General features: G+C 37.4%; 1 protein-coding gene across 1 annotated transcript in view; it reads right to left on the bottom strand.

The window, feature by feature from the left end:
- Positions 1 to 13,388, bottom strand: part of Tfb4 (transcription factor B4) — a 108,728-nt gene that overhangs the window by 87,194 nt on the left and 8,146 nt on the right. The window lies entirely within an intron of this gene.

The raw sequence follows: 13,388 nt of genomic DNA, 5'->3' as shown, positions 1-13,388 counted from the left end.
TCGATTAGCACGATTAATTGGTTCCGCGAAAATGGAGCACTATGCGAAATCGCGCTAATTGAAGTTATTTATCAATACAAAACAGCCTAATTCGTTCCAAGACCTACAATATATCAATCAATATTTTTAAAAATACGTTTTTTTATGGCAATTTAATGTTTAGCAGTATAAAAGCAAAAGATAATTATAAATATTTGAAGTACAGTAATCAAAAGTTTATTGAAATTAAAAAATTACAATATATAACTCACTTTATTTCTTTATAAAATATTTCAAAAGGCTGGTTTGTGCAGACTTTTTTTTCTTCCTTTCATCATAAATTTGCTTGTATGGATAGACATCTTTTTCAATGTTCCTGCGAATTTGCATACTGCGCTTGATATCTGGGTCTGCATCCATGATTAGTTGTTCAAATTTTCAGCTGGGTGAAATATTCCTTAAGTTTTTTTTAATGTCAACTTCTTTTCTTGAACATTTTCTTCCTTGCAAATTTCCACCTCGTCATATGCTCGTTGTTCATCAATATTAAGAAGGTCAGAATCACTTAATTGTTCTGAATGTGATTCCAGCAATTTGCGAACATCACTGTTGTCGATTTCATCAAAGACTAGATCTCTTCCAATATTTGCTATTTCATCAATAACAGTGTTGACATGAGTGAAACTACAGAAATCATTTGCACAAGGTGGCAAAATATGCTTCCAAACTGCTCTCATATTGCTGGATATTACTTCAGACCATGACTCATGAATATTGTCTATTGCTTTCCTGATGTTGTAATTTCTCCAAAATTCAACAAAAGAAACTGCATCATCTCCAGTTGTTGCTTCAACTGTTTGCACAAATGTTCTGCATAAATAATAGGCCTTAAAAAGTAGCGATTATGCCTTGATCCATAGGCTGTAAAAGACTTGTCATGTTTGGAGGTAAAAAACATAACTTTCACGTTTTCACATAAATCAGAAAGTGCTGGTGGGTGGCCCGGGACATTGTCTAAAAATTAATAAAATTTTGAATGCAAGATTATTTTCTTCACAGTAGGCCTTAACTTTCAGACAAAAATAGCTAGTGAACCACTCTTCAAATAAAACTTTTGTGACCCAAGTTTTTCTATTACAGCACCAAACAACAGGTAGGCTTGCTTTATTAAAACCTTTACCGAAATATCTGGGAGTTTCATTTCTACACATAACCATGGGTTTTAATTTCAAATCGCCTTCTGCATTGCATCCCAATAAAAGTGTTATTCTATCTTTGGAAACTTTATAGCCGAGTTGAGCCTTTTCTTTTTTTGCTAGAAAGGTTTTTTTTTTTGGCATTCGTTTCCAAAAAAGGCCTGTTTCATCAACATTAAATATTTGTTGATCTGCTGTAGCCGCCGTCATTAACAATTTTCTTTAAAATTTCGGGATATTTTGTGCTGCATCTTTATCTGCACTTGCCGCTTCTCCAGTCAATGCATCATTATGCAGTCCTGTTCTTTTCTTAAAATGTTCAAACCAGCCTTTACTGGCAGTGAAATTTTCTTCCATTTCCACTTCGATCACTTTTCCTTCTGAAGAACTTGCTTGAATATTTTCTTCAGTTACCGCTCTACCCAAGTTTTCTATTGTTGACTTTTCCTTTAACATTGCAAAAATATTGAAGGCTTTTGTTTTTATGGTCATTGTGTAGATTGGAATTCTTTTTTGATTACAGTCTTCTATCCAAATGGCTAAAAGATGTTCCATTTCAATCATAACACTTCTATTTCTTGTGGTTTGTGTGCGTGCTGACGATGAAGCAAGCTTACCTTTTTCCTTATATGTACTGTACTTAAAACCTTAAAATTTTAAGACTTATGTACTTAAAATCATCCGAACCGTTGATTCAGGCATTCCAAGATGTCGAGAAATTTGTATTTTACTCTCACCATCTTCAAATCTTTTTATGACTTTAATTTTTACATCTAACGTTATCACTTTTCTTTTCTTTTTACCAGAGGCACTTTCAGATACACTTTTCCTTTTATCCATAGTTAATAATTACATAATAAATAAAAAAATTTAATAGAAATTAATTAGAATACTCAATAATTAATGTAAACAACGCGCAATGGCGGGAGATAACACAGAGTCTGCGAGTTAACATGCAACGCAAGAACAACTGAAAGCAACTGATCTGCATGTACGTAATAAATGCGGTGCGGCTGGTGTTGTGCTTCAGAGTGCATAATGTTAGAAAATATTTTAATTGTTGTAATAATACACATTTGAAATACTTAATTTTTGAAATACGTAATTAATCCGTTTCTTTTTATTTTCTTATGGTAGAAAAACAAACTAGCTTCCCACACTGTATCTTGCATTCGTTTTTGTTTATTTCTCGATGGAGAAAATATGACGCGATGCGAGATAAACAGTAACTCCCTTTTGTGAACAGAGCCGCGTGCTCACTAAGAAAACAAGCGATATATTTCTGAAATGTTCTCTAATGTTATGCATACTTTAGCAGTGTATTTACATTCGTAGCTTAGTACTGACTTTCATAGCATTACCAGCTTCAGTTTCTTTAGGCCATGCCAAAATACCACGCTAATTGAAATTTTGATTTGTGCTAATCGAAAATTGGTAGCTAAATATAAACTGCGCTAATTCAAGTCTCGCGCTAATCAAACCAGCGCTAATCGAGGGATTCCCGTATATACAGAATATAAACTATGACCTGTGCCAAAAGTAATAGAGCTCAAGAGATAATACTTTTTCAGATAATATTTGACCTATACCAGAACATCATCAACTGGCATCAAATTTAATAATCAAAATATCTTGAATGAAAATATGATTATAATAAATGGAAATCTTTTAAAAATTAAGTGAGAAATATAATTTTAAAGAATATTGCACAAAAGAAAAGTAAGAATATTTACTCTTAATATAAAATAAAATTTTCTGCTCTGTGCCTAATAGACATCTGCAGTTAATACTGGTAGTTTTCTATTTAAGAAATGGCTGCGTTAGCATTAGCATTAGTAGAGGCATATGATGCAAGAAAGCAAGTTTATGCAACATCGGCCAAAAAAAAAAAAAAAAAAACACGCTCCCATTTCACCCCTCTGTTCATTTCAAATACCTGTCCAGTTCAGCCTTAAATTTATTTAGACTATCAACTTCCACAACAAAAGATGGAAGCCTGTTCCACCAATCAACTAACCGCTAGCTAAAGGCAAACTTCCGCACATCCATCCTACAACTGTCTTTCCTCAATTTGAATTTATGCTCTCTCGGGTGATTATTCTGAGCAAGAGGAAGAATCCCATCAGCATTCAGAATATTCAAATCATTCAAGGCTTTATACACCTCAATCAGATCACCTCGCTGGTGCCTAGTCTCCAGACACTGTAATTTGCAAAACTTAAGCCTTTCTTCGTATGAGCACCCCTTTGTTCCATTCACTAACCTTGTTGCCCTTCTCTGTAATTATTGCAACAGCTCTACATCCTTCTTAAAATGAGGCCTCCAGACCTGTATACAGTACTCTAGGTGTGTCCTGACCATTCCTTATACAAGGGGATAATCACGCCCTTATCTCTGTTGGAAAAATTCCTGCATATCACTGACAAGACATCATGAGCTACTCTTACAGACCATCTGCACTGCTCAGAAAACTTCATATCAGCCTGCACAATTACCTCCAGGTCCTTTTCATTCTCTACCACTGTCAGTGTAGTACCACAGCATTGATACATTACTTGGGGGTTACTGCTTCCCATATGTAGTACTTTACATTTGCCAATGTTAAACTTCATTTTCCACCTCTCAGCCCATCTGTAAAACTTTTCTAGATGCTGTTGCAGCAGCGTACTGTCTTTAGTGTCATTAACAACCCTGCCAACCTTCGTATCATCTGCAAACTTGGACATTAAGCCTGATATACCATCATCAATATCATTTATAAATACAGAAAACAAAAATGGACCCAACACTGAACCATAAGGGACTCCACTAATAACATTAGTCCACGAAGAGCAGTGTCCATTAATTACCACTCTCTGTCTTCTCCCACTCAACCATCCCTTTATCCATAGCAGCAATTTGCCTCCAATTCCACACTGCTCCAATTTGTGCAGCAGTCTTCCATGTGCAACAGTATCAAAAGATTTTCTAATATCCAAATATATGATAACAAAGTTATTCCCTGCATCCATTCCTTTGTGACCACATCATAGTATCCAATCAAACTGGTCAGACAAGACTTTCCCTTTACAAAACCATGCTCTCTCCAAGCTATAACTGAAGTCTTGCTTAGATGATCCTGCAATGCTTCTTTAATCAGTCACTCCATTATTTTCCCTGGAACAGAAATCAAACTAAAAGGACTATAATTACTTGTGTCGCCCTTTGATCCTCCTTTGTCAATTGGGATCACATTTGCACATCTCCAGTCCATGGGTACCTCCCCTGAATCCTTCCTTAATTATGACTAAGGGTTTGCTTACTTCCTTTGCTGCCTTCTTTAATATAACTGGATAGATTCCATCCACCCCAGGTGCCTTTCTTATGTTTATCTTCAACAATTTCTCCTTTACTTTACTCTCAGTTATTACAAGATTACCTAGCTTACTGCCAGAGTTTAATATACATCTGGCATTCCCATCCCTGAATAACACCTCATGTGTGAATGTAGATGCAAAACACTCATTTAGTTTGTTGGCCACCTGAGCAGGATCATCAACAGTTTACCCATTGATATCCAGTGGGCAATCTGATTCATCCCTTTCCTTCTAGAGTTTATTATAAGTAAAGAACTCTTTGCTGTTTTTCTTTGCATCCTTTGCCAAAGATTTCTCATAATCTCCTTTGCCTGCATAACCCACTTTATGACTTGGTTACAGACCAGCATATATCTATCATAGGCTTCCATGTCCCCGATTAATTTATATGAATCCCATGCATTTTTCTTTTCTGCCACATGTCTCATTAGTTCATCTGACATCCATTTAGGCCTAAACCTTGAACAATATTTCTTAGTTGGTATGTAGGCACCTCCGTAGCCAGGTGGGAAGGAGCAGCAGTGCGTAGCACACGCTTCTTGATTAGACCGGTGTTCAAGCCCGTCACCACCAAATACGGAGGATATGGAAAGGTCAGGGAATGACCACCGCATATCCCAGAGCAATATGGCCTTAGTTGCTAATGCTCCTAAAAAAAAACAAATAACAAACAAACAGTTGGTATGTAAAGCCTAGTACCTTCCAAGGTAAGTTCTTTGACTGCTTCCCATTTTGAATTTGCTGCTGGTAACGTCATCAGTTGATCCCACTGTATAGAATTTAAATACTCTCTCAGACCATCGTAGTCGCCTTTGCGAAAGCAAAAATGCTTCCCTTTACTCCTGATGGTAGTTACCTCTTTGAGTAAATTCCACTTCAGCACATTGCGATCACTGCCACCTAGTGGATTCTTTATCTGCAGATTCTTAATGCATGAAGAATCACTACTGATAATCAGATCAAGAGTATTACTCACTCTAGTTACCTCCCAAACATGCTGATGTAGAAAACAATCATCCAATAAATCCACAAAAGCCTTGCTAGTGTGTGAGTGACCAACCCACAAATTCTGGTCAATATCTGGAAAATTAAAATCCTCCATTGTAAGACTCTCTGATTTACTGGCCCACTATTTCTCTGTACAGTTTTTTATTATACACATTAGAGTCATTAGGCATATAACACACACACCTACTCTCAATTTTGATTTCCCAGTGCTTATGTCACACCAAACTGACTCGACACTGCACTGTCCAGTGATGTTGACTGGTAGTACTTCCTTAGATTTTATGTGTTTCTTAACTAATAGCATAATTCCTCCTTCCTTCCTATCCTGTCTATATTTCTGTACACATTGTACTCCCCAAATTCCAGTTCTGCATTCCTTATATCTGTGTGACACCACGTCTCTGATATCCCAACAATATCTGCCTTTGATGTTTTGAGCAACACCTGAAATTCATCAAATTTATTTACCAAACTCCTAGCATTGGTATAAATGTACAGTAAACCCCCGCTATTCGCGGGGGTTACGTTCCTGAGAAATATCGCGAATACCGAAAACGCGAATACTGAGTTATTGCTTCCACAGTAATAAAGGGGTTCCGTTCCAAAGTATGAAATATATAAAAAAAACTAGTCTAAAATTTTGTCTATGTATGTATTATATGCACTTCATAATATGACTGTACATAGACAGTACATAGTGAAATGCAAGCATATGGCATCGAAATGAAAATAAGAAACAATTTAATATTAAATGTAATATTTATCAGAAATTTCAAACAAATCTTTCAATCCAGCGCCTTTGCTAGCAAAAAAACTTATCCCGCCAGTGCTGTCACCAGTTTCGCTAAAGTGTTGATAAAGGAGTTTTGCCTTTTCACGAATGATGAGTGAACTTAACGGAAGTTTATTTCGAGTTCGGTCTTCTATCCAAAGATTTAAAGCCTTTTCCATTTTTTTCTAATTTAACATCACGAGTTACAGAGCAAATTTTTGAAGCAATTAGCGCGTTTTCACGGACACTGCGGCGGATTTTTTCTTCCGATTTTTTGATTGATCGTACCGTTGACTCATTGATTTTATAATGTTTTGTCAATGAAGAGACACTTTCACCATTAGAAATTTTGTCTAATAACTTAATTTTATTCGCTAATGTCATCACCTTTCATATTTTCACATTTCTCTTGTTATTCGTAGCCATATTTTTGTACGGGTAAAAAAGAACTTGTCCACAATAAAGGCACTTCTTTCGTTAACACACTCGAAAAAGTCTGTTTTACACTGCAAAATGGTAGATTTATCACTTTTGTAAGCATATCAATTTATAATTTGATAAATTTATTCAATTTATAAGCATATAAATTAAAAGAAAATGACCAAACCTTTCATGACAAGCGCATAACACATACTGAACAAGGATTAGCAAGAAACATCTACGCTCGCGATTTTGTCACCCCTCTCCCCCCCACCCACTAAATGCTGTTTTGACTGGGAAAGATAATTTTAGCCACGCCCATGTTTTTTTATGGTGGAAAATATTCACGGCGCTTTAAAATTCACATTTTTTTAGGTTTCATTTTATATTAAATCAGCGATCACAAATACGCGAAACCCCGAATACAGATACCACGAATAGCGGGGGTTTATTGTATATGCAATTAAACATGCACCTGTTCCTATTCTTAGCTACCCTAACACAACCTATGTGTTTATTAGTGCCACAATGACTCCCAGCAGTCTCTGAAATACCCTTATCTTGTTTTCCAGGCTGGTGCTCATTCCAATAGAAGCAGTGCAAGAATCACTTTCACCTCTGCTAGTGGCTACTGTTAATCTATTAGTCCTTGTATCCCCCCAAGCTAGCAGTTTTCCGACCCACCTAACACTGCCTCGATAGCATCAACAAATATTCTTGCACCCTTTCTATTTAAGTGTATCCCATCCCTGTAGAAGCAGTCTCTCCTGTTAACAAGTACAGACCAGGCTGAAAAAAATTTTTCCCCTTGAGCCTTCACAAACTTTCACGGCCGAATTGATCGACAAGGCTCTCATCATATACTCGCTCCTATCTTGTCTGGGCAGAAATGCAGACACTTTCAAATTCAACCCTAATTCGTGGCTTTTTTTCAACAGTGACCTGTACTTGTTAAGTAATTCTGCTGGTCTCCTACTCTTAATATCATTAGTGCCAACGTGTACAACAATATCACCTTTTGTGCCCTTAAAAGATATCTGCTCTACAATGTCATCAACCTTTGTCCCTGGCAGACATACTCTCGTCCTGTTCCACCTATCCTTTTTACACACCATGTTCCCCATTTCCCTGACAATACAGTCACCGACAACTACTAGTTCCTGTGGGACCAGCGCATTCTGCCTCGTGGGCTGCCGCTGTGTTGCATGATGATCAAGTGCAAGCTCTGGCGTTGATGTGGACAGCTGAGAGCTTGATGGGCCCCCTCAATTTAGATCCTTCGAGGGCATCCACCCTGTCCTTCAAGCTCTCATATATGCCCATAACTATGCTGAGTTGTCGCTTGATTTCCTCAAACTCCTTACATTGCGCGCACACACACACACACAAAGACATTCCCCTTGGCAATATCATGTCCTGTACCTGATTGCTCCACAAACATCAAACAAGCAGTGCATTTTAAAAGGCTGTGATTCAGAGGGCAACTGACCCCCCTCAGTTCTCTCCTGAGCCACAGCACTCCCATTAGCTTGAGCCTTTTGCTTTGCTGCTCTGGTCTGAGTCATGATTTCAATTCAATTTCAGTACAAAATTATAACCCTAAACTTATTTTCCAATGCAGTTATAACACTACGTATCTATATTTTTCAGTATCGAGAGCGCCTCCATAGACAGGTGGGCAGGAGCAGCAGTGCATAGCACACGCTTCTTGATCAGACCGGGGTTCAAGCCCGTGACCACCAAATACAGAGGATGCAGAAAGGTCAGGAAATGACCACCGCATATCCTCGGAGCAATATGGCCTTAGTTGCTAATGCTCCTAAAAACCAAATAACAACAACAGTATCGAGTATTATCTCCGAGTTTCGTTATAGAACTGCCGTATCAAGTTATGTATTAATTAATAATGTTACGTTTGTAAAATCTACGTCGTTGTATGTATTTAGTTGAAAAAGTACAATTTAATTGACAATTAAGTTTGACAAGATTAATAAATTTTACTGACTAATTGATAATATTATATACTATACTAAGCTAATGCTACCTAGTACAGGATATAATGTATCGTATAACAATGGTGGAAAGTTACAAACAGTAAATCTACGGCCACTAAGTATTAATTAACTTCAAAATCTCACTATCTAAATTCAGAATAAACCAAAGATCTTGACTAGGTCTATAAGTTACTTATAGAAAATAATTTAATATAACAATTAAGTCAATAAAGCAGCTAAATATAGCTAAAACTTTGCGTTCACCAGAGCTGCAAAACTTGTAAAACAAGTGGATTGAATATCCTTATCGATACTAAGTAATAACCTACAAAATCTCTATCGAAGTTAAAAATTAAACTGAGTATTGTAACTAAGAACATAAAGCTACTCTAGAAAATGAGTTAATATGCCAATTTAAGTTAATAAAACAGAAGAAATCTTAAAAAAACTTCTCTATTTGCCAGAGCTGTGAAAACTTCGCCTGCACAAGGCTACCTTTCTCCTGGAAACTCCTATTCTTAGAAAGAATAATGTAAACTTAAACAAAAGAATAAAATTTTCACTGAAATAATTGGTATAAAAAGTTGGTTCACTTTGTGAGATATCATTCTGTCCATAATTTGTGCACTGCAGGACTATTTGCCATTGTTCAACTAGCTAATGGTGTAGTGGCAATATCAAGCCTTGAACATGAGAACTATTGACCAGATCCTCCAAGTTATCCAGATGTCCAACTCATTATCTAGCATGAGAAAGGTTTTGTTGTCCTGGTTTTTATTTGCACAGTAACTATCAATGAAGGTGGAGAAATGTGAAGTTATCTAATCCTGAAACAAAGTCATTGACATTAAGATTTTATTTGCAAACCACATGCTAAAGAATCTCTCCATATTCTCCATCATCTTATCTTTTGCTTTTATAATCCTGACACCATTTGATGGTGGCACACCATGGGTACATTCCTTAATTTTGTTAGAATGTGCATAAATTGTCATCACTGTAGTTTGAGAAAGTTAAATGTTCACACTATGTCCATCATATGTGTGTATCCTAGAGCCCCCCTCTTGGTTCCATTCAGGTCTATTTACGTTTCTCCTGATGGGCTATGGTGCCTACAACACAAAGTTAACTTATTTTCGAATAACAGAAGATCCCCTCTGCACACATGAAGAGAGAGAAACATGGTCCCACATTATGTACAATAAAGGTCCGACCATTATTATGATTACTCTGGCAGCCTGTCTGCACTGCTTGGAAAACTTCATATCTGACTACGTAATTACCTCCAGGTCTTTTTCATTCTCCACTATCCTCAGTGTAACACCACCCAGGATAGTACATTTCTCTGGGGTTACTGTTACTCATATGCAGTACTTTGCATTTGTGAATGTTAAATGTCAGTTGCACTTCTCAATCCATCCACCCCAACTTCTCCAGATCCATTTGTAGTAGCATACTGTCATTACTGTTATTTACAACCCTGCCAACCTTTATATCATCTGCATACTTTGAAATCAAGCTTGATATACCTCCATCAATATCATTGATAAATATACAAAACAACAATGGGTCCAACACCAACCCTGGGGTACAACACTAATAACATTAGTCCATGAAGAGCAGTGTCCACTGATTACCACTCTGTCTTCTCCCATTCAATCATCCTTTTATCCATTACAGCAACTTGCCCTTAATGACATACTGCTCCAATTTGTACAGTAGTCTTCCAGTACAGTAGTACAGTGTATAAGGCCTTGAATGGGTTGAGCAGACTCAATGCTGATGAGATTCTTCCTCTTGCTCAGATTACGAACCTGAGGGAGCATAAATTCAAATTGAAGAACAAACGTAGAATAGTTGTAGACCGAAGACAGTTGTAGGATAGATGTGTGGAAATTTGCCTTTAGCCAGCGGGTAGTTGATTGGTGGAACAGACTTCCATCTTTTTTTGTGGAAGTTGATAGCTTAAATAAATTTAAGGAAGAACTAAGACAAACTTTTCGAGCAAATGGAAGTATGAAATGGTATTTTTTTTTGGCTGATGCTGTATAAGCTTGCTTTCTTGCACCATATGCCTCTACTAATGCTAACGTCTTTACAACTTCTGATGACTGGAAACATTTCCCTCACATCTCCTTTTTAAATGGAAATTAAAAAAGTCACAGGATGCAAGTAGTTCAGGGCTGTAAGGTGGTTGAGGAACACATTTGACACTAATGTTGACTAAGTACTGAATGACAGTATAAGCAATGTGAGGTCTCGCATTGTCATGAGGCAGCATCCACCCACCTGCATACAGTTATGATTGTTTGCGATATATGTAATCCCACAAAATGTGCAATACAGTTCTGCAGTAAGGTCCTGCAACAGTCATATGACATGGCACAAGATGCTGGTCAACCATTCCTTGAATGTCAAAAAAGAGATCACCATAACCTTTCCTACAGAAGCTACAACTTTTGCTTTTTTCAGTATTGGCAATGACATAGACTTCCAAATAGAGCTTTATTGCTTACTGTCTGGGTCAAAATGATGAAGCTATGTCTCATCCGGCGATAACACCATATGCAGAACCTCACCACCTTCAGTAACCATCCATTGCAGCTCAGCTCCTGACAAACCTCCATGTGAACTTGCTGTTCCTCAGTTGCAAGTAGTCTTAGAACCCATGATGCACAAACATGTGTCATATGCAAATCGTCATGGAGAATACCGTGCCTGCTTCCTACTGATATCCTGAACATCTCTGCCAGTTACCTTACTCTAATACAATGATCTTTTCTCACAATTACAGAATCAGTGTTTATGATTTCTGAGGTGACAATAATGGCTGGAGCTCCAGGACCATCATGGAAATGGATAGTTTGAATAAATTCAAAGAAGAACTAGACAAACTATTAGAGCGAATGGATAGGTGAAATGGGATTTTTTTTTGGTTGATGCTGCGTAAGCTTGCTTTCTTGCATTTACCACTACTAATATTTACTATTTTCAGCTTTTCGCAAATTTAAACATTTGAGTGTAAAAAAATTACAAAATTTATAGAATTCCACATTAAATTCAGTCAAACTTGGTTATAATGACAGGGCACAAAGTTAAGGGCACAAAAGATGATATAGCTGTACACGTTGGCACTAATGATATTAAGAGTAGGAGACCGGCGGAATTACTTAACAAGTACAGGTCACTGTTGAAAAAATAGCCATGAATTAGGGTTGAATTTGAAAGTGTCTGCAATTCTGCCCAGACACGATAGGAGGGAGTATATGATGAGAGCCCTGTCAATCAATTCGGCCATGGAAAGATTGTGCAAGGCTCAAGGGGTAGAATTTTTTTCAGCCTGGTCTGTACTTGTTAACAGGAGAGACTGCTTCTACAGGGATGGGATATACTTAAATAGAAAGGGTGCAAGAATGTTTGCTGATGCTATCGAGGCAGTGTTAGGTGGGTCGGAAAACTGCTAGATTGGGAGGATACAAGGACTAATAGATTAAAAGTAGCCACTGGCAGAGGTGAAAGTGATTCTTGCACTGATTCTATTGGAATGAGCAGCAGCTTGGAAAATATGATGCAGGATATTTCAGAGTCTGCTGGGAGTCATTGGGGTACAAGTAAACACATGGGTTGTGTTAGGATAGCTAAGAAAAAGAACAGGTGCATGTATACTTGAATGTACACCAATGCTAGGAGTTTGGTAAATAAATTTGATGAATTTGAGGTATTGCTCAAAGCATCAAAGGCAGATATTGTTGGGATATCAGAGAGGTGGTGTCACACAGATATAAGTAATGCAGAGCTGGAATTTGGGGAGTACAACGTCTACAGAAAGGATAGACAGGATAGGAAGGGAGGAGGGGTTATGCTATTAGTTAAGAAACACAAAATCCAACGAAGTGAAGCCAGTCAACATCGCTGGACAGTGCAGTGTTGAGTCAGTTTGGTGTGACATAAGCATTGGGAGATCAAAATTGAGAGTAGGAGTGTGCTATAGGCCTAATGACTCTGATGAGTATAATAAGAAACTGTACAGGGAAACAGAGTGGGCCAGTAAATCAGAGAGTCTTATAATGGGGGATTTTAATTTCCCAGATATTGACTGGAATTTGTGGGTTGGTCACTCACACACTAGCAAGGCTTTTATGGATTTATTGGATGATTGTTTTCTAAATCAGCATGTTCGGGAGGCAACTAGAGGGAGCAATACTCTTGATTTGATTATCAGTAGTGATTCTTCATACTTTAAGAATCTGCAGATACAGGAACCACTAGGTGGCAGTGATCACAGTGTACTGAAGTGGGATTTACTCAAGGAGGTAACTACCATCAGGGGTAAAGGGAAGGGTTATTGCTTTCGTAAAGGCGACTACGATGGTCTGAGACAGTATTTAAATTCTATACAGTGGGACCAACTGATGATGTTACCAACAGCAAACTCAAAATGGGAAGCATTTAAAGAACTTATCTTGGAAGCTACTAGGCTTTACATACCAACTAAGAAATATTGTTCAAGGTTCAGGCCTAAATGGATGTCAGATGAACTAATGAAACATATGGCAGAGAAAAAAAATGCATGGGATACATATAAATTAACATGTGACACAGAAGCCTATGATAGATATAAGTTGATCTGTAACCAAGTTACAAAGGAGGTTAGGTAGGCGAA

The sequence above is a fragment of the Mastigoproctus giganteus genome, chromosome 1 (genome assembly GCF_048544385.1).
Source record: "Mastigoproctus giganteus isolate SK-2022 chromosome 1, ASM4854438v1, whole genome shotgun sequence".
Lineage (NCBI taxonomy): Eukaryota > Metazoa > Arthropoda > Arachnida > Uropygi > Thelyphonidae > Mastigoproctus > Mastigoproctus giganteus.
This window is presented reverse-complemented; position numbering and strand designations above follow the sequence as displayed.